Below are 20,067 nucleotides of genomic sequence, written 5' to 3' on the forward strand. Positions count from 1 at the left end.
ATCAGTTTTCCTTATGTCGGTGTGAGCGACACATCAGTTTTAGTCCAGGTAAAAGGACTCACATTAATTATAAGATCAGGAAGATACGATTTTACGCAGATAATCCCCCCTCCCCACATGAACAAGGACCATGCCGTTGGTGGAGAGCGATACAGATAGCCGTCCTGCAGGTGTAACCGCATTGGAGTGGTAATTGTTGAGAGGCCAGACAGACGTGTGGTTCCTGATGACTTTTCAGTAGTTGCAGGGGTAAGGGTCTGGATGATTGACTAATAAGGCCTTGTAACAGCATCTAAAAACACCTTGCTGTGCTGATACTGCGAACGGCTAAAGCAAGGGGAAACCACCGCCGTGCCGGCCAGAGTGCCCGAGCGGTTCTAGGGGCTACAGTCTGGAACCGCGCGACCCCTACGGTCGCAGGTTCGAATCCTGGGCATGGATGTGTGTGATGTCCTTATGTTAGTTAGGTTTAGGTAGTTATAAGTTCTAGGGCACTGATGACCTCAGCAGTTAAGTGCCATAGTGCTCAGAGCCATTTGAAATACCGCCGTAATTTTTCCGCGCGGGCATGTAGCTCTACTGTATTGATAAATGGTGATGGCATCCTTTTGAGCAAAATATTCCGGGGGTAAAATAATCCCCCATTCGAATCCTCAGGCGCGGCCAGCCAGGAGAATCTCGTCATCACGAGAAACAGTACTTGCTTACTACGGATGGGAGCGTGGAATTTCAGGTCATTTAAGTTCGCAGGTAGCGAAATGGATAGGCTGAAGTTAGATGCAGTGGGAATTAGTGAAGTTCGGTGGCAGGAGCAACAGAACTTCTGGTCAGGTAAAGGTAATGATATAAATATAGAATCGGATAGGATAATGGAGCTACGGTCGCAGGTTCGAATCCTGCCTCGGGCATGGATGTGTGTGATGTCCTTAGGTTAGTTAGGTTTAAGTAGTTCTAAGTTCTAGGGGACTGATGACCGCAGACGTTAAGTCCCATAGTGCTCAGAGCCATTTGACCATTTGAGGATAATGCAAGAGTGGGTTTAATTATGAATAAGAAAATAGGAACGTGGATAAGCTGCTACAAAGAGCGTAGTGAACACATTATAGTAGACAAGAAAGATACGAAGCCCACATCAACCACAGAAGTACAAGTTTATATGCCAACTAGCTCCGAGGATGATGAAGACATCGGATAAATGTATGATGAGATTAAAGAAATTATTCAGACAGTTAAGGTAGACGGAAATTTAATTGTGATGGGGGGCTGGAATTCTATAACAGGAAAAGGAAGACAAGGAAAAATTGTAGGTGAATAGGCATTAGGGGAAAGGAAGGAAAGACGAAGCCGCCTGGTTGAATTTTGCACAGAACATAATTTAATCATCTCTAACACATGGTTTAAGAATCATAAAAGAAGGTTATATACGTGTGAGAGACCTGGAGACACCGGTAGGTTTCAGACTAATTATTTAATGGTAAGACAGAGATCTTGGAACGAGTTTTTAAACTGTAAGACATTTACAGGTGCAGATCTAGACTCTGATCACAATTTGTTCATTAAACTGTTGATTAAAATTAAAGAAACTGCAAACATGTAGGAAATTAAGATAGGACCTCGATAAGTTGAGAGAACCGGAGTTTGCTGAGAATTTAACAGGGAGCATTAGGCAACAATTGACTAGAACAGGGGAAAGGAATACAGCAGAAGACGCTTTAAAGGACGACGTAGTGAAGACAGTAGAGAATCAGACAGGTAAAAAGACAAAGGCTAGTAGAAATCCTTGGACAACACAGGAGATATTTAATTTAAGTGATGAAAGAAGAAAATATAAAAGTGCAACAAATAAAGCAGATAACGAGGAATACAAACGTCTGTAAAATGAGACTGACAGGAAGGGCAAAATGGCTAAGCAGGAATGGCTAGAGGACCAGTTTAGGGCTGTAGAAGCATACACCATTACGGGAAGAATATATGCTGCCTGCAGGAAAATTAATGAGGCCTTTGAAGAAAAGAGAAGCACGTGTATGAATATCAAGAGTTCAAATTGAAAACCAGTCCGAAGCAAAGAAAGGAAACCTGAAATGTGAAAGCAGTATACAGAGGGTCTATACAAGGAAGACGAACTTGAAGGCAGTGTTATAGAAATGGAAGAGGATGTGATCAAGATGAGTTGGGAGACATGATACTGCCAGAAGAATTTGATAGATCACGGAAAGACCTAAGAGGAAACAAGGCCCCTGTGGTAAACGACATTTCATCAGAGCTACTGATAGACAGCCATGAAAAACCTCTTCCATCTGGAGAGCAAGATGTATGAGACGGGAGAAATACCCTCAGACACCAAGAATAATATAATAATCCCAATTCCAACGAAAGCGGATGCTGACAAGTGTGAATATTACCGAACTATCAATTTAATAAGTCATGGCTGCAAAATACTAAGACGAACTCTCTACAGAAGAATGATAAAACTGGTAGAAGCCGACCTCGGGGAAGATCAGTTTCGATTCTGGGAAAATTTAGGAACATACAAGGGACACTGATTCTACAACTTCATTTAGAAGAAAGGTTAAGGAAAACCTACGCTTATAGCATTTACAGACTTGGAGGAAACTTTTTACAATGCTGACTGCACTACTTTCTTTGCAAATTATGAAGATGTGAGGGGTGAAGTACAGCGATCGAAACGCTATTTACAAGTTGTACAGAAACCAGACAGCAGTAATCAGAGCCTAGCTGTGTGAAAGGGAACAGTGGTTGAAAAGGGAAGAGACAGGGTTATAGCCTATCGTCGATGTTACTTAATCTGTACACTGAGCAAGCAGTAAAGGAAAGCAAAGGAACATTTGGAGTAGGAATTCAACTTCAGGGAGAAGAAACAAAAACTTTGAGGCTTGTCGATGACATTATAATTCTGTCAGAGACTGCAAAGGACTTGGAAGAGCAACTGAAGGGATGGACAGTGTACTGAAGTATGACGTAAGATGTACACCAACAATAGCAAAACAAGGCTACGGAATGTAGCCGAATGAAAATAAGTGATACATGAAATGTATTCGCACTTGCGAAAATGGACAACTCTCAGGTACTTAATGGAATGAAGACACTGAAAATTTGTGTTGGACTGGGACACGAGCCCGGATTTCCCGTTTATCGTGTACCGTCGCCTTACCTTTCTTTTCTGTCGTTTTATCGTTACTGTTCACGGCATTTGGTCTCGACGGACATCGCATGACACCCTTTCAAGTTCATCGTTGAATATTTCAATCACTTTTTTTTAATTACTGTTGGCACCCAGCCCTCTGAACTATAGCAATGCGATACTGTGCCGGTGACTTTAGGCTATCCGAGCATGCTTCGCCGCCAGACTTCCAAACTTCCATATATCATCAATTACGTGTCTGAGACCTGCACTCATACATGCATTATGTTCATTCCAGTGCAGGGGAGACATTTTAATTGAAAGTCGTTTGCCTGGTGTCGACAGATAAACGTGGTATTGCAGATCCTGTGTTGATCAGAAATACTACGCAATGTTCGTTCGGACATGCATGCTTGTCCGAAGAATGATGGTAAGGGACTAAGTTACAGAAACAAGACACTTATAGTAGTAGATGAGTTTTGTTATTTGGGCAGCAAAATAACTGATGATGGCCGAGGTAGACAGTATATTAAATGTAGACTGCAAATGGCAAGGAAACTGTTACCGAAGAAAAGAAATTTGTTGACATCGCATATAGATTTAACTGTTAGGAAGCCTTTTCTGAAAGTAATTGTATGGAGTTAAACCACGTATGGAAGTGTAGCATGGATGATAAACAGCTTGGACTAGAAGAGAATAGAAGCAGTTGAAATGTGGTGCTACAGAGGAATGCTGAGGGTTAAACTGGTAGATCACTTAACTAGTAAGGAGGTACTGAATAGAACTGGGGAGAAAAGAAATTTGTGGGTAGGGGTGGAAAGGGGAATAAAAATAGTAGAGCGCGACCAAGAGATGAATACAGTAAGCAGATTCAGAATGATGTAATTTGCAGCAGTTATTTGCAAATGGAGAGGCTTGCACAGGATAGAGTAACATGGAGAGCTACACTATACCAGTCTTTGGATGGAAGTCCACAACAACAACAACAACAACAACAACAACATCACAGTATTATTGTATACATACAAAAAGAAAAGGACTGTAATGTTGAGGGACTTTCCTTACAAATCTTCTAAACCAGTCTGAACATGAAGAGTCTTATTGTAGCTGCTGTTGAGACGATGCTGTTAGCGCTGGCGACAGTGTTCCATTACTCCAGTTGTTACGATAACACTCTGGTTTATCGCGAACGATTGTGGGGCAGGATCTTGATGTTATATGGACCTCAGTTCATCTGACAGCATACGTCGCTAACTCTGTGCTCGTAATTTGCATTTTAGTCTCACAAGGACCAACTTGTCGTCTTGTACGAGTTACACATTCGCAAACTGTTTCGTGGCTAGTACTGGAGTCCACAGTGTGTGCACCCTCTGTCGTAATATTGGCGTCACCTAGAGGCCTTCCGTTGCTACCACTACAGTTTACACTTTGCGAAATACACAAAATATATAGCATTCTCTGCGGTCCCCTATTTTTTCCACAAATACGGTGACTCAGTGTAATAACCATTTATATAAAATTACAAGAGTTACAATTCGTTTTGCTCAATATATTTCAATTAAGAATACACAATTTGGTTTCAATTACAGATCAACATCCCTACTCGTACAAGATAAAATATTTGAGCAGCTGTGTTTCAAGACCAGGTTCTATCAGTTCCCCTATGCAATTAAAACTCTCTGCTTTCTGAACATTCCCTCCAGCTGATGTCATCCATCTGGGACCTGTCTTGGTATTTGTGATGGATTAAGTCTTGTATGTATGCATATATGTATGGAACCGAGGACCTAGAAACGACAAAGAGGCTGTGTCGCTCTGTAGCCCATAGTGGCCCACAACCCCACAACAGGCCACAGCAGTCTACCCACCCCACCGACGCCCCACACTGAACCCAGGGATATTGTGCGGTTCAGCCCCGAGTGGACCACCCACCACCACCACCACCACCACCACCACCACCACCCTGCGGGAACGTCTCATACCAGACGAGGTACCCCAAATGTCTGAGTGGTAGAGTAATTATGGTGCTCTCTCTGTTTGGGATTTTTTGTTATTCAAAGGAAAGTGTCTTTGTTATTTGTTCGGCGCACCGTGCTGACTATCCTCTCATACAATCCACAAATTCAGACCTCGGTTACTCTACTGTCTGCGGCCGGGCAGTCTTGATCAGTTGAAATATATTAGTGAATTTTATATTGCTGTCAGTTATTTGGGGGCTAGCATTCTACAGAGGCAGCCCCACACTACCATATTTTTGTTATTTCCCGGAAGAGGGGTTGACTGTACCGGTCCGGTTGAAAGGGCATCATCGCACACTCGCTGGAAGACGGTGTGGTTTCATCTTAGCCTTCCTGTTCTACCAGTGGCGGTGGCGACCTCGTGGAATCACGTGGTAAACCATCGGTTATCCACTAATAAGCTCCTGTTTCGTATTGGACTTGAGTGTCACAGATCAGTGTAGTCGTTGTCCCGCTACAGACACTCTACCTGTCGTGGTCACCTGGCACTGGTTTAAAAATCACTTACCTTTTCTAACTCGATCTGTTGAGACTGCCTTTTCGGCTGGTATCCTGTTAAGACCAGTCTCCTACTTTCTGAGAGCATAGTCAGATACCAGTGCATGTTTGTTAGTCACTACATTCACTACACTGTAGATAGAGGGGGCAGTCGGGACCCACGCGCCTTCCACCAATATATCGCCACTGCATATTGGAAGTGTTTGTACCTGGCACGGTATGGCGACTTACTCACCAACATGTTGACCCGTGGATTTCGTTGTCAAGGTATCGAATCAAATCTGTGTGAATTCCTAAGGGACCAAACTGCTGAGGTCATCTGTCCTAGGCTTACACACTACTTAAACTAACTTACGCTAACAACACACACACACCCACGCCCGAGGGAGGACGCGAACCCTCAGCGGGAGGGGCCGCGCAATCCGTGACATGGCACCTCAAACCACGCGGCCACTCAGAGCGGCGTCAAGGTATGATTGAGTTGACCGGTCTTTCTGATATTCATGTCATGGCCTCTGTTCAGGAGCATTCTTACGCAGTTTATTTCATTTTTGAGGCTCTGTTTGTCTTGTTTTTCTTTTTTAATTAACAAAAAGAAAATAAAGAAGTGTCGCCGGCAACGACCGGAAAAAACATTTTTTTTCTATTGTAAGTGGTGAAAGCCATTGTAAGAGGTCCATGATTAAAGAATTTGTTGCTAGCGCATTCGAGCAGATGTAATTTCGATGGATTGCTACCTGCGATATGTAAGCTTTAAGAGAATCTCAGACCAGAGAACAGTGTTGTATGCAGTAAGAGCAGTGTCTGTAGCAGTAGCAGTAAGTTGTTGCTAGCAGTCGTGTGTATCGAGTTGGCTGGGCTGGTCGTGGGGAGCGGTGGCGCTGCCTGAGCGATGTAGTATAAGGTAAAAGCAGCCTCGCGCATATGTACTATTGTTATGTCAAGCCCCATGTAAATGTTTTTAAAAAATCTCTTAATAATTTGATAATCGTTCATCTCAATTTAAAGAATTTAATAATTTCTCCAATTCATGGTTATCCCGATTATTATAAAGAAAAATCAGTTGTTTCTTTTTATACATGACAAATCTATCGGCCAGCATTGTACTAGACTGTGCCAGAAAAATTTCTTATAGGAGCAGATATATATGCGTTATCCGGCGACCTTATTGAGGTAAGAATTTTCATGTTTTATTCAGAATGATATTTCAGGGCTATGACGCAACGCTGCTGACGTCCAAAATTTACCAGTTTAGATTCACAGTCAGTTAATTATTGAAAGGTTATATAAGTGAGCCACAATTTTATTGAGGAAATAGTCACATTGCATTATTGGTAGGTTACGGAATTCATTTATTGGGAGGTTACGCTGAATGTGAATTATAATTATATTTTTACTGTTGGGAGGTTTCGGAACTTTTCTGTTGAGAGTTTACATCATTTAGGATTAACTCCGATTTTGTTCCATTATCTTTTTGTGTGTAGCAAGCTGTAAGGGTTAAAAAAGTAACAAATAAATAAAATATGGAAATAAAGTAATAAATAGGCCAGTATCATGTGAGGGGACAGCACAGTGACAGGCGGCAGGGTGGTGGGGGAGGTAGAAGGGTAGAAGGGGAGGGGTGGAGGCATCGTGCATGGCCAGGTCTCATGATTCTACCACTGCCCACCTCGCATCCACCCAGCATGAAGTTGACTGTGTCCGTTCTTTAACCCTTTAACTGCTCTGGACGTGTTAACGCGCGCGCCTTAGTACCTGTCCCTGTGTGCTCTGAACGCGTTTACGCGCGCCACAAGTCCTTGTGCGTGGTACTCTGAACGTGTCTATGCGTAACAGGAACAGGTACAAAGGCGCGAGCGTTAATACGTCCAGAGCAGTTAAAAAAAGCACTCCGTCTTCAGGCCACAAGTGGCCCATCGGGACCATCCGCCCGCCGTGTCATCCTCACTGAGGATGCGGATAGGAAGGGCGTATGGTCAGCACACCGCTCTCCCGGCCGTTATGGTGGTTTTTTGTGACCGGAGCCGCTACTATTCTGTCGAGTATCTCCTCAATTGGCATCACAAGGCTGAGTGCACCCCGAAAAATGGCAACAGCGCATGGCGGCCCGGATGCTCACCCATCCAAGTGCCGGCCACGCCCGACAGCGCTTAACTTCGGTGTTCTGACGGGATCGGTGTATCCACAGCGGCAAGGCCGTTGCAGAGCAGTTAAAGGGTTAAGCGTTTTGTGTATCACAGAAAAAGAGGTTAACATCGCTGCCTGTACATCGTGAGGTCCCGGGACGGATTCCCTGCTGGATCTGAGATTTTCATCACGCGGAAGCTGGGAGTTTCTGTTGTTCGCATCACGTCGCCTCCTCTTCACAAACACGCGAGTCGCAGCAGGGCGTCATATACACCACGCAGCCGAACGAACCCACATGGCATCTCCCGGTCAATAATGCCGCACCATTATTTTCGTAAACAACATACTGCGTCACCTCCGCAACTTTTATGCTGCTGTCGGTTCCAGTCTTTATTATTCATGTCTCACTACTATTAATTTGCAAAAGATAGAGTTTTTTCTAACACTTTTTGTTTAGTGTTCTACAAATCATCCCGCTGGTATAGTTGAAACTTTCTATTTTCTTCGATATGTTTCTTTCTTGTGTGTGTAGGAGACGAAATTTCCCAAAAAGTTGAAATCATTTACTTTGTTTTCGGATCGTTAGTTACGACTTTGCTTTGGACTGGAATTTGACCTTCCGTCCCAGTTGAAAAGTTAGATTATTTCTCTAGACAATAACATTTCATTTATAATTGACATTTTGAACGATGTTCCCACTCAGCAATAATCTAGTTCGTTAATAGTGAATAGGTATTGTGATTAAACAATAGCACATAATTTTGCCTTCCGCAACCTTTTTCTACTCACAAATGTCAGTGATGGAACAGCTGGCTGAACACAAATGTCAGCGCAAACTTAGTTTTATATTTTACCAAATAAATTATTTTTCCCGCTTTTATGCAAGTTGTTAATAGTAGGTAGAGCGTAGAATATCGTGACATTTACTCTGCAAGTATCTGTCGCTTCTGTTGGCAAGGCAAACCGCATCATCATGTCACATGTAGGTTAAATTAAAAAAAAATTGACGCTGTGTCTCTTTCAAATGAAACATTTGTGGGGACGTACGAACATGTTAAAAAGCTCGATTATATACGAACAGTGCAGCAAATGGTTGGAAATGGCAATTCTCTTTTACGTGCCTCTGAAAATAGTGTCATATGCCAAGGCTACTTACAGTAATTCTTTTTGAGTTTGTGTATCTACAGGTACTTGCGTGTTTGTGTATGTGTGTATGTGTGTGTGTGTGTGTGTTTGTGTGTGAGTGAGTGAGTGAGAGTATGCGTGTGTGTTTCAAACAAGTCTGTTGTTCCAGCGAATCGACCTCGCATGTGTCAATTTCGCAGTTAATGGGCCTGGAAAAGCAACACATCAGAACGAAGCCAAACAAAATATCAAACTCTGGTTTATGGTGGAAGGAAATTCAGATATTGGAGAATTTGGAATTCAGGGCTTACTGAACGTACTGGATTTGTTGAACATCACTCCCAAGCAAATTTTGAAAATTGTCAAAGAGAAGTATGGATTGAAAAAGAAAAGAACGTAAATCACGATGAGAAATTATTGTTTAAAAATTTGAGAGACCTGGGAGCCAGTATCTTCAGACCCGCAATAATGCAACAGTTTGCCTCACATCTGGACACGTTTGTACAATAGGGATTAACGGGGAAACCCATCAATGTTAGTTACTTTTCGGTAGCAGTTACTGCAATTTTTATTTAACCCAACAAAGTTTATATTTAGTGACAAGTTCTTAGATCGCCAAGCAAATACATGAGCCTCTGTTAATATATGCGGCGGTTCAACAAACAAATGTTCTGTGTCGACTGTTGCTAATAATGCCTCGGAAATACAATAACAGTGTAACAGCGACCAAAATACGTAGTTTGGAACTTAAATAGTGGTAACACTGCTGTGGAGACACTAAGCAATGGAATCTACTATTGCCGCTGATAGCACACGTTGTTGACATACCTACCTTACCTCCGAATAAAAGCCGGCCGCGGTGGCCGAGCGGTTCTAGGCGGATCAGTTCGGAACCGCGCTGCTGCTACGGTCGCAGGTTCGAATCCTACCTCGGGCATGGATGTGTGTGATGTCCTTAGGTTAGTTAGGTTTAAGTAGTTCTAAGTTCTAGGAGACTGATGACCTCAGATGTTAAGTCTCATAGTGCTCAGAGCCATTTTTGAACCTCCGAATAAATGGACTCGCTCCTCCCACGTCACTGGCGTGCGCACAATCGAAGGAAAAAAAGTCACTTGTGAGCGAGCGGTCTAACGTAACGCTGTCACTAAGTTTTCGAAACAGGAACAACGGAAGTGGATCAAGACTGAATGTGCCAGAAGTCGTAGCACGACCGTGTCATCATGGTCTTCAAGTGGCGTGCGGAATATCGGCATTGCATACAGAACAGTGGCACGTTGGGTGAAAGCCTTCAACGAAGCCCGCATATCGTGGTCGTGCGGTAGCGTTCTCGCTTCCCACGCCCGGGTTCCCGGGTTCGATTCCCGGCGGGGTCAGGGATTTTCTCTGCCTCGTGATGTCTGGGTGTTGTGTGCTGTCCTTAGGTTAGTTAGGTTTAAGTAGTTCTAAGTTCTAGGGGACTGGTGACCATAGATGTTAAGTCCCATAGTGCTCAGAGCCATTTGAACCAACCTTCAACGAAGGTCGGCAAACTGTGATAGACATGCATCGGGCAGGTTGTCCTAGCGTCTCTGAAGAAGACGTGCATGCTGTTGTCGCGTTAGTGGACAGTGATCGACGCCATACGATTCGTGAGCTCGTCCACGAAACCGGATTAGCGCATACGACTGTGCTCCGCATCCTGAATGAACGCCTGGGCATGCGAAAATCTGCATCACGATGGGTTCCGCATGACGGAAATGCAGAAATGGATGTGCTACGACGGTGCTCAGACGCACTTGGAGCGCTACGAGCGCGAAGGAGTGACTTTCTTACGTCGTATCGTAACACTGGATGAGACATGGGCCACATCGTACGAGCCAAAACTAAAACGCCAGTCCACCAACGTGCGTCATTTATGTCTCCGTGAAAGTCGAAAGTGCATCAGAGCCCCAGTATGGTGAAAGTTATGTTGATTCTCGTGTACGACTGTGATGATATTATCCTAACGCATTACGTTCCTCCACGGCAGACCTTAAATGCACAGTATTACTGTTCGTTTTCGGAGCATCACCTGCGACCAGCTTTGCGAAAGAAGCGGTGACACTTTCTGCGCAACCCACCCATCATTTTGCACGACAATGCGTGGGCGTATACAGCGCAAGCTGTGGCTTCCCCGTTCGGTCGATGGGACTGGGAAGTACTGTATCATTCACCATATTCCCCGCACTTAAGTCCTTGTGACTTTGATTTGATTCCAAAGATGAAGGAACGACTTCGTGGCATTTGCTCCAGAACTGTTCCAGAGATTCGACACGCAGTAGACCGCTCCATTCACACGATCAACAGAACAAGTTCTGCTAACGTTATACTACGCCTTCCACATCGCTGGCAACGGGTTCTACACAACGGTGGTGACTACTTTGAAGGACAGTAACAGATGCAAACATGTAATTCTTTTTTATCGGTTGTGAATAAATAGTTGCCACTATTTAAGTTCCAACCCTCGTATTATCAACTGAAATGCTTGACGTTAGTCTTTGCAGAAAGTAGATCTACAGATCAAAAAAGAAAGTGGACTGCATTTAAGAAAACACCTGCTAGAAACTGAAAACAGAGCACCACCTTTAACGAACAATTTAAATGGTGGCAAATTTAAGTTCAAGACAATAGAAGGTAAGTGGAAAAGAGTTGAAGAAAATCAGTTCAGTTTTCAATGTTATGTGAATAAAGTTGGATGCGAAATATATGTACATGATAAAAGAAAGGGCAAAAAGCGGGATTTTACCTGTTCAGTAAATTATGACATTCAAGATGATTATCGGAGTTACGATGTGTGAGTTGTTAGTCGCATGGTGCATTTGATTACGAATCTGTATTTCGGGTATATCATTTTCGGCTTGAATGAAAACTTTGTACACTCATGCTCATAAATTAAGGATAATGCTGATAATGGTGAAACAATGCTCTGGTGGGCGGTTTGCGGGTTTAAATCACCTCGCTGTATGACCATGCGGTGCATCTGACCTGTGGTCGTCGATCTGTGGTGCTGGCAGCAGTCCACATACGCAGAGATGTGTTGGTGCATGGAGCAGCGAGTAAGTGTGCATACGTTCTCAGACGTGCTAATGGTGACTGTGTGTTGAAAATGGCTCAAAGAAGACATATTGATGACGCTATGAGGGGTAGAAAACTAGGGCGACTGGAGTTTGCTCAAACACAGCAGGTCGTAGCATGGGCCGTTTGCCACAAAGCGCGATCTCAAGTTTATGGCAACGATTCCAGCACACAGGAAACGTGTCCAGGAGCTACAGTACGGGATGTTCACAGTGTATAACACCACAACAAGACCGATATCTCACCATCAGTGCCCGCAGACGGCCACAGAGTACTGCAGGTAGCCTTGCTCGGGACCTTACCAAAGCCACTGGAGCAGTTGTCTCCAGACACACAGTCTACAGACGACTGAACATACGTGGTTTATTCGCCCGGACCTGCAAGGTGCATTGCAGTGACCCCTGGTCACAGGAAAGCCCGTAAAGCCGGGTGTCAAGAACACAGTACATGGTCATTGGAACAGTGGTCCTACATTATGTTCACGACGGGTCCAGGTATAGCCTGAACAATGATTCTCGTCAGGTTTTCATCTGGTGTGAAGCAGGAAGCAGATACCAACCCCTTACTGTCCTTGAAAGGAACCTGTATGGAGGTCGTGGTTCGATGGTGTGGGGTGGGATTATGATTGGTGCACGTACACCCTTGCATATCTTTGACAGTGGAACTGTAGCAGGTCAGGTGTATCGGGACGTCATTTTGCACCAGCATGTCCAGCTTTTCAAGTGTGCAGTGGGTCCCACCTCCCTCCTGGTGGATGATAACGCACGGCCCCATCGAGCTGCCATCGTGGAGGAGTACCTTGAAACAGAAGATATCAGGCGAATGGAGTGGCCTGCCTGTTCTCCAGACCTAAACCTAATCGAGCACGTCTGGGATGCTCTCGGTCGACATATCACTGCACGTCTTCAAACCCCTACCACACTTCAGGAGCTCAGACAGGCACTGGTGCAAGAATGGGAGGCTATACCCCAGCAGCTGCTCGACCACCTGATCCAGAGCATGCCGACCCGTTGTGCGGCCTGTGTACGTGTGCATGGTGATCATATCCTACACTCCTGGAAATGGAAAAAAGAACACATTGACACCGGTGTGTCAGGCCCACCATACTTGCTCCGGACACTGCGAGAGGGCTGTACAAGCAATGATCACACGCACGGCACAGCGGACACACCAGGAACCGCGGTGTTGGCCGTCGAATGGCGCTAGCTGCGCAGCATTTGTGCACCGCCGCCGTCAGTGTCAGCCAGTTTGCCGTGGCATACGGAGCTCCATCGCAGTCTTTAACACTGGTAGCAGGCCGCGACAGCGTGGACGTGAACCGTATGTGCAGTTGACGGACTTTGAGCGAGGGCGTATAGTGGGCATGCGGGAGGCCGGGTGGACGTACCGCCGAATCGCTCAACACGTGGGGCGTGAGGTCTCCACAGTACATCGATGTTGTCGCCAGTGGTCGGCGGAAGGTGCACGTGCCCTTCGACCTGGGACCGGACCGCAGCGACGCACGGATGCACGCCATGACCGTAGGATCCTACGCAGTGCCGTAGGGGACCGCACCGCCACTTCCCAGCAAATTAGGGACACTGTTGCTTCTGGGGTATCGGCGAGGACCATTCGCAACCGTCTCCATGAAGCTGGGCTACGGTCCCGCACACCGTTAGGCCGTCTTCCGCTCACGCCCCAACATCGTGCAGCCCGCCTCCAGTGGTGTCGCGACAGGCGTGAATGGAGGGACGAATGGAGACGTGTCGTCTTCAGCGATGAGAGTCGCTTCTGCCTTGGTGCCAATGATGGTCGTATGCGTGTTTGGCGCCGTGCAGGTGAGCGCCACAATCAGGACTGCATACGACCGAGGCACACAGGGCCAACACCCGGCATCATGGTGTGGGGAGCGATCTCCTACACTGGCCGTACACCACTGGTGATCGTCGAGGGGACACTGAATAGTGCAAGGTACATCCAAACCGTCATCGAACCCATCGTTCTACCATTCCTAGACCGGCAAGGGAACTTGCTGTTCCAACAGGACAAAGCACGTCCGCATGTATCCCGTGCCACCCAACGTGCTCTAGAAGGTGTAAGTCAACTACCCTGGCCAGCAAGATCTCCGGATCTGTCCCCCATTGAGCATGTTTGGGACTGGATGAAGCGTCGTCTCACGCGGTCTGCACGTTCAGCACGAACGCTGGTCCAACTGAGGCGCCAGGTGGAAATGGCATGGCAAGCCGTTCCACAGGACTACATCCAGCATCTCTACGATCGTCTCCATGGGAGAATAGCAGCCTGCATTGCTGCGAAAGGTGGATATACACTGTACTAGTGCCGACATTGTGCATGCTCTGTTGCCTGTGCCTATGTGCCTGTGGTTCTGTCAGTGTGATCATGTGATGTATCTGACCCCAGGAATGTGTCAATAAAGTTTCCCCTTCCTGGGACAATGAATTCACGGTGTTCTTATTTCAATTTCCAGGAGTGTATATTGATGACGGCGTACATGCGCAGGAAACAGTGGCGTTTTGTAGCACATGTCTTTCGGGACGGTTATCTCAACTTATCAGCTATACCGTGGACTTACAGATCTGTGTCGTGTGTGTTCCCTATGTGGCTATGCTATTAGCGCCAGTTTTGTGTAGTGCCACGTTGTGTGGCACCACATTCTGCAGTTATCCATAATTTATGAGCATGAGTGTAGATGATTTTCAGAGAGTTGATGAACTGCAAATTATTGAACTAGAAGTTGTGGCATTGCTGTCAAACATCACTAAGCGATATTGTTTCAGTTTCTGAAGTTATCTGTGGTTATTTTGTTCAGTATACTGGACATATAGGCTTGACAGCAAACCTTTATTTGTTTACTTATTTATTTATTTGCACTGGCAAGGTGCCCTACTAGTGCTGTCTCAGAGTCCTGTTGTTGGTAAAAGGCAGTCGGTGGACCTCGTTAATAGTGGCGAGCCTGCCCAGGGAGATGAGTAGCCATTTTCAAGTGAGGCTGTGACCTGCTTCGCACTTTTGTTGTCAGAGCCGGCACCTCAGTTGGCCTCGCTGAGGTTGGCGAAGCCGTGCTGTCACTGCTGTCCCCAGAGAACGACTGAGCATTCACAAACATCAAAAGCCGAGATGACACCGTGCCACCTGGTCACGCATGAGAAAGATTGTTGCTTTTACACCAAAGTTTTGATCATCCAATTCAGCTGAGTCGCCGCGCCACTGTATTTGGCGCAAAGAAGCCGACCAATTTAGGATACACTGCTCTAAGCCAGTACCAACCTTGTGTTTCCTACTGTGCATTTTGTGTGCCGAGAGTGGAGAGATTCTACTGTGTTGACCTTTTCTTCACGAAGTAAGCAATATTCTCGTCCATAACATTGTCGTCCGCCCCATGTAGAATTTTTTTAGAAGTGGAGAGTTGAGGATGGAGAACTGAATTTTGGGGTCATTCACCATGCAACAGCTCACCTGGCGGCCGTCTGATGTTAATGAGTCCACGCTTCGATGACTTTGTGGAAATGTTAAGTCTTACAATCAGCATTCTTACGATCCATACTCTTAGCAGCTCGCTGCTTCTGGCGTGCAACTTGAATTGCTCATTTGATTATAAGTTGTGATTTTGTATCATTAACTTTGAATCTGCGAGCTGCCCAGATCAGGAAAGCTTTCAACGTTGTCTGAAGGCTGTCTTCTGTATGATTTGGTACCTCCACAAAGTGTTAGCGTAGTTCCAGATGTTTCTAAAACTTGGTCCTCTGTCAACTATTTGTGAATTGTGTCGAATAATAGGAGCAAATAAAAACCTAATACATTCAGACTTGATTCAAGTTACAATAATATGTGAGGTGTTGAGTGCATTGATGGATCAATGATGCGTTTAACATACAGTGTGTGGAGGGTGCAGTTCATGCCACAAGTGGTTCTGCACCGTTTCGGGCATTTTTTTCATGTGCTGGTTTGGGCCCAAGCTTTCAGGATACCATGAACGTGAATCAGGACATTTATTTCAGCATACTTGATGACCAAGAGTTACCGTTTCTTCTACATGATCGTGTTGAGTCTGCTGAGAATACTCCCGAATTCCAAACTGAGACGAGCAATATTCACAGGTCTGCATGTATACATGCCTGACTTGACGAAGACTCCGACATGCTATCACACTTTGAATGGTCCACTAAATTGTTCGAGGTTAATCCCATACCAAATCTGGTACTGCTTGTAACTACAGGTGGAACATAGAAACCTGCACCCAGTAGTTTGTCAGCACTGTGAAATCCTAAAATTTTGTATTGGTACGGATCCACAATCTCCATATGCTTAATACACCTAAACATGATCCAAAGTAGACAGTAATATGATTTTTATTTACTCGTGCGATTAGCTAATTTCGAGTATGTTGCATTGTCAAGCACTTTTGTAACATCTGTGTTTATGTGAGATCTAATTGTTAATGGACTAACCTCAGTTGCCTATAGCATAGCTGAAGCAACTTTTGGACTCTCTTCTTCTCCAAACTACAGACGCCATCGTCAAGGCTGGAAGCGGTGTTAGACAGTAAATGCGTGATGTCCCCCTCGTGAAGAATAAACTGTTTTTTGGTGTACTTGTAAATGCAGAGAAAAAAACCTATTTCTTTTTAGTCAAGTTTTTGAATGTCCATCCTTGTGGCTGGAGCACAGGGGACTACGGCCGTTCAGTATTGTAAGAAAATGAAACACGTAGAGCCATTCTTATATTGACATTTATTGTGTAGCTACCAGTTTCGACGCTTCAGTGCACCATCTTTAGGCGATGAACGATGACGATGAACAAGTTATCATGATCCATATATACGATGACAGTTGATGGTTCGAGAGACGACATCACAATTTCAGGTAGTTTGCGTAAACCGGTTATGATGGCCGCTAATGCATCATATACAGGGAATAGGCAAAATACTGTGAACAGTGGTAGGAATCGGATGGTTGTGTTCGGTGGTCAACAACGCAGGTAAGGCCCGTGTTGCGCTGGACTGTGCGTGTTCAGCACGGACTAGGCATCAGTGCAAGTTGTTTACGAGTAGGGCACACTTCGTATTTGCATTCAGAGGCCGAGGTCGACGTGCAATGAAGACCTAACAGAAACTTCCTGGCAGATTAAAACTGTGCGCCGGACCGAGACTCGAATTCGGGAGCTTTGCCTTTCGAGGGCAAGTGCTCTACCATCTGAGCTACCTAGGCACGCGGTGGTCTAGCGGTTCTAGACGCTCAGTCCGAAACCGCGCGACTGCTACGGTCGCAGGTTCGAATCCTGCCTCGGGCATGGATGTGTATGATGTCCTTAGATTAGTTAGGTTTAAGTAGTTCTAAGTTCTAGGGGACTGATGACCACAGATGTTAAGTCCCATAGTGCTCAGAGCCATTTGAACCATTTTATCCAGGCACGACTCACGCCCCGTCCTCACAGCTTTACTTCTGCCATTACCTCATCTCCTACCTTTCAAACTTTACAGAACCTCTCCTGCGAACCTTGCAGAACTAGCACTCCTGAAAGAAAGGACCTAACAGAGTTCCCAAGAGAGCAGATTGTGGGGGCAATATTAGCTGCAGCATCAGTAACCAAGACAGCCAACTTATTGAACGTTTGAAGAGCAACTGTTTAAACAGTCATGACAGCCTACACAAAACTTGGAAAGACATCATCGTGTAAACGTAGTAATGGCCGCAAATCAAAACTACACTCCTGGAAATTGAAATAAGAACACCGTGAATTCATTGTCCCAGGAAGGAGAAACTTTATTGACACATTCCTGGGGTCAGATACATCACATGATCACACTGACAGAACCACAGGCACATAGACACAGGCAACAGAGCATGCACAATGTCGGCACTAGTACAGTGTATATCCACCTTTGCCAGCAATGCAGGCTGCTATTCTCCCATGGAGACGATCGTAGAGATGCTGGATGTAGTCCTGTGGAACGGCTTGCCATGCCATTTCCACCTGGCGCCTCAGTTGGACCAGCGTTCGTGCTGGACGTGCAGACCGCGTGAGACGACGCTTCATCCAGTCCCAAACATGCTCAATGGGGGACAGATCCGGAGATCTTGCTGGCCAGGGTAGTTGACTTACACCTTCTAGAGCACGTTGGGTGGCACGGGATACATACGGACGTGCATTGTCCTGTTAGAACAGCAAGTTCCCTTGCCGGTCTAGGAATGGTAGAACGATGTGTTCGATGACGGTTTGGATGTACCGTGCACTATTCAGTGTCCCCTCGACGATCACCAGTGGTGTACGGCCAGTGTAGGAGATCGCTCCCCACACCATGATGCCGGGTGTTGGCCCTGTGTGCCTCGGTCGTATGCAGTCCTGATTGTGGCGCTCACCTGCACGGCGCCAAACACGCATACGACCATCATTGGCACCAAGGCAGAAGCGACTCTCATCGCTGAAGACGACACGTCTCCATTCGTCCCTCCATTCACGCCTGTCGCGACACCACTGGAGGCGGGCTGCACGATGTTGGGGCGTGAGCGGAAGACGGCCTAACGGTGTGCGGGACCGTAGCCCAGCTACATGGAGACGGTTGCGAATGGTCCTCGCCGATACCCCAGGAGCAACAGTGTCCCTAATTTGCTGGGAAGTGGCGGTGCGGTCCCCTACGGCACTGCGTAGGATCCTACGGTCTTGGCGTGCATCCGTGCGTCGCTGCGGTCCGGTCCCAGGTCGACGGGCACGTCCACCTTCCGCCGACCACTGGCGACAACATCGATGTACTGTGGAGACCTCACGCCCCACGTGTTGAGCAATTCGGCGGTACGTCCACCCGGCCTCCCGCATGCCCACTATACGCCCTCGCTCAAAGTCCGTCAACTGCACATACGGTTCACGTCCACGCTGTCGCGGCATGCTACCAGTGTTAAAGACTGCGATGGAGCCCCGTATGCCACGGCAAACTGGCTGACACTGACGGCGGCGGTGCACAAATGCTGCGCAGCTAGCGCCATTCGACGGCCAACACCGCTGTTCCTGGTGTGTCCGCTGTGCCGTGCGTGTGATCATTGCTTGTACAGCCCTCTCGCAGTGTCCGGAGCAAGTATGGTGGGTCTGACACACTGGTGTCAATGTGTTCTTTTTTTCCATTTCCAGGAGTGTATATTACAGAGATCGTCGTACGCTAGCACAAAACTATGGCAGCTAAAGTGACTGCAGAGCTCAATAGCCATCTTCGAGACCCCGTATCTATCGACATTGTCCACCGACATCGACACTGTCCACCGAGCACTCCATACAGCGAATATTCATGGACGAGCTGCTGTACCGAAACCATTAGTGACGACAACCAACGCAAAGAAGTGTAAAACGTCGTGCCAGGAGCATGAATCCTGGATGGCTGGAGGAAACACGTCAGTCATATGAAACTTCCTGGCAGATTAAAACTATGTGCCCGACCGAGGCTCGAACTCGGGACCTTTGCCTTTTGCGGGCAAGTGCTCTACCAACTGAGCTACCGAGCACGACTCACGCCCGGTACTCACAGCTTTACTTCTGCCAGTACCTCGTCTCCCACCTTCCAAACTTCACAGAAGCTCTCCTGCGAACCTTGCAGAACTAGCACTCCTGAAAGAAAGGATATTGCGGAGACATGGCTTAGCCACAGCCTGGGGGATGTTTCCAGAATGAGATTTTCACTTTGCCCGCGAAAGGCAAAGGTCCCGAGTTCGAGTCTCGGTCGGGCACACAGTTTTAATCTGCCAGGAAGTTTCATATCAGCGCACACTCCGCTGCAGAGTGAAAATCTCATTCTGGAAACATCCCCCAGGCTGTGGCTAAGCCATGTCTCCGCAATATCCTTTCTTTCAGGAGTGCTAGTTCTGCAAGGTTCGCAGGAGAGCTTCTGTAAAGTTTGGAAGGTGGGAGACGAGGTACTGGCAGAAGTAAAGCTGTGAGTACCGGGCGTGAGTCGTGCTTCGGTAGCTCAGTTGGTAGAGCACTTGCCCGCGAAAGGCAAAGGTCCCGAGTTCGAGTCTCGGTCGGGCACACAGTTTTAATCTGCCAGTAAGTTTCATATCAGCGCACACTCCGCTGCAG

At 46.4% G+C, this 20,067-nt stretch overlaps 1 non-coding gene across 1 annotated transcript; it reads right to left on the minus strand.

Moving 5' to 3' along the window:
* Positions 1–19,419: 19,419 nt before the first annotated feature.
* Positions 19,420–19,493, minus strand: Trnal-caa. The gene has a single exon. It is a non-coding gene; the product is annotated as a tRNA-Leu (tRNA).
* Between the last annotated feature and the right edge of the window lie 574 nt (positions 19,494–20,067).

The sequence above is a fragment of the Schistocerca americana genome, chromosome 1 (assembly GCF_021461395.2).
Source record: "Schistocerca americana isolate TAMUIC-IGC-003095 chromosome 1, iqSchAmer2.1, whole genome shotgun sequence".
NCBI lineage: Eukaryota > Metazoa > Arthropoda > Insecta > Orthoptera > Acrididae > Schistocerca > Schistocerca americana.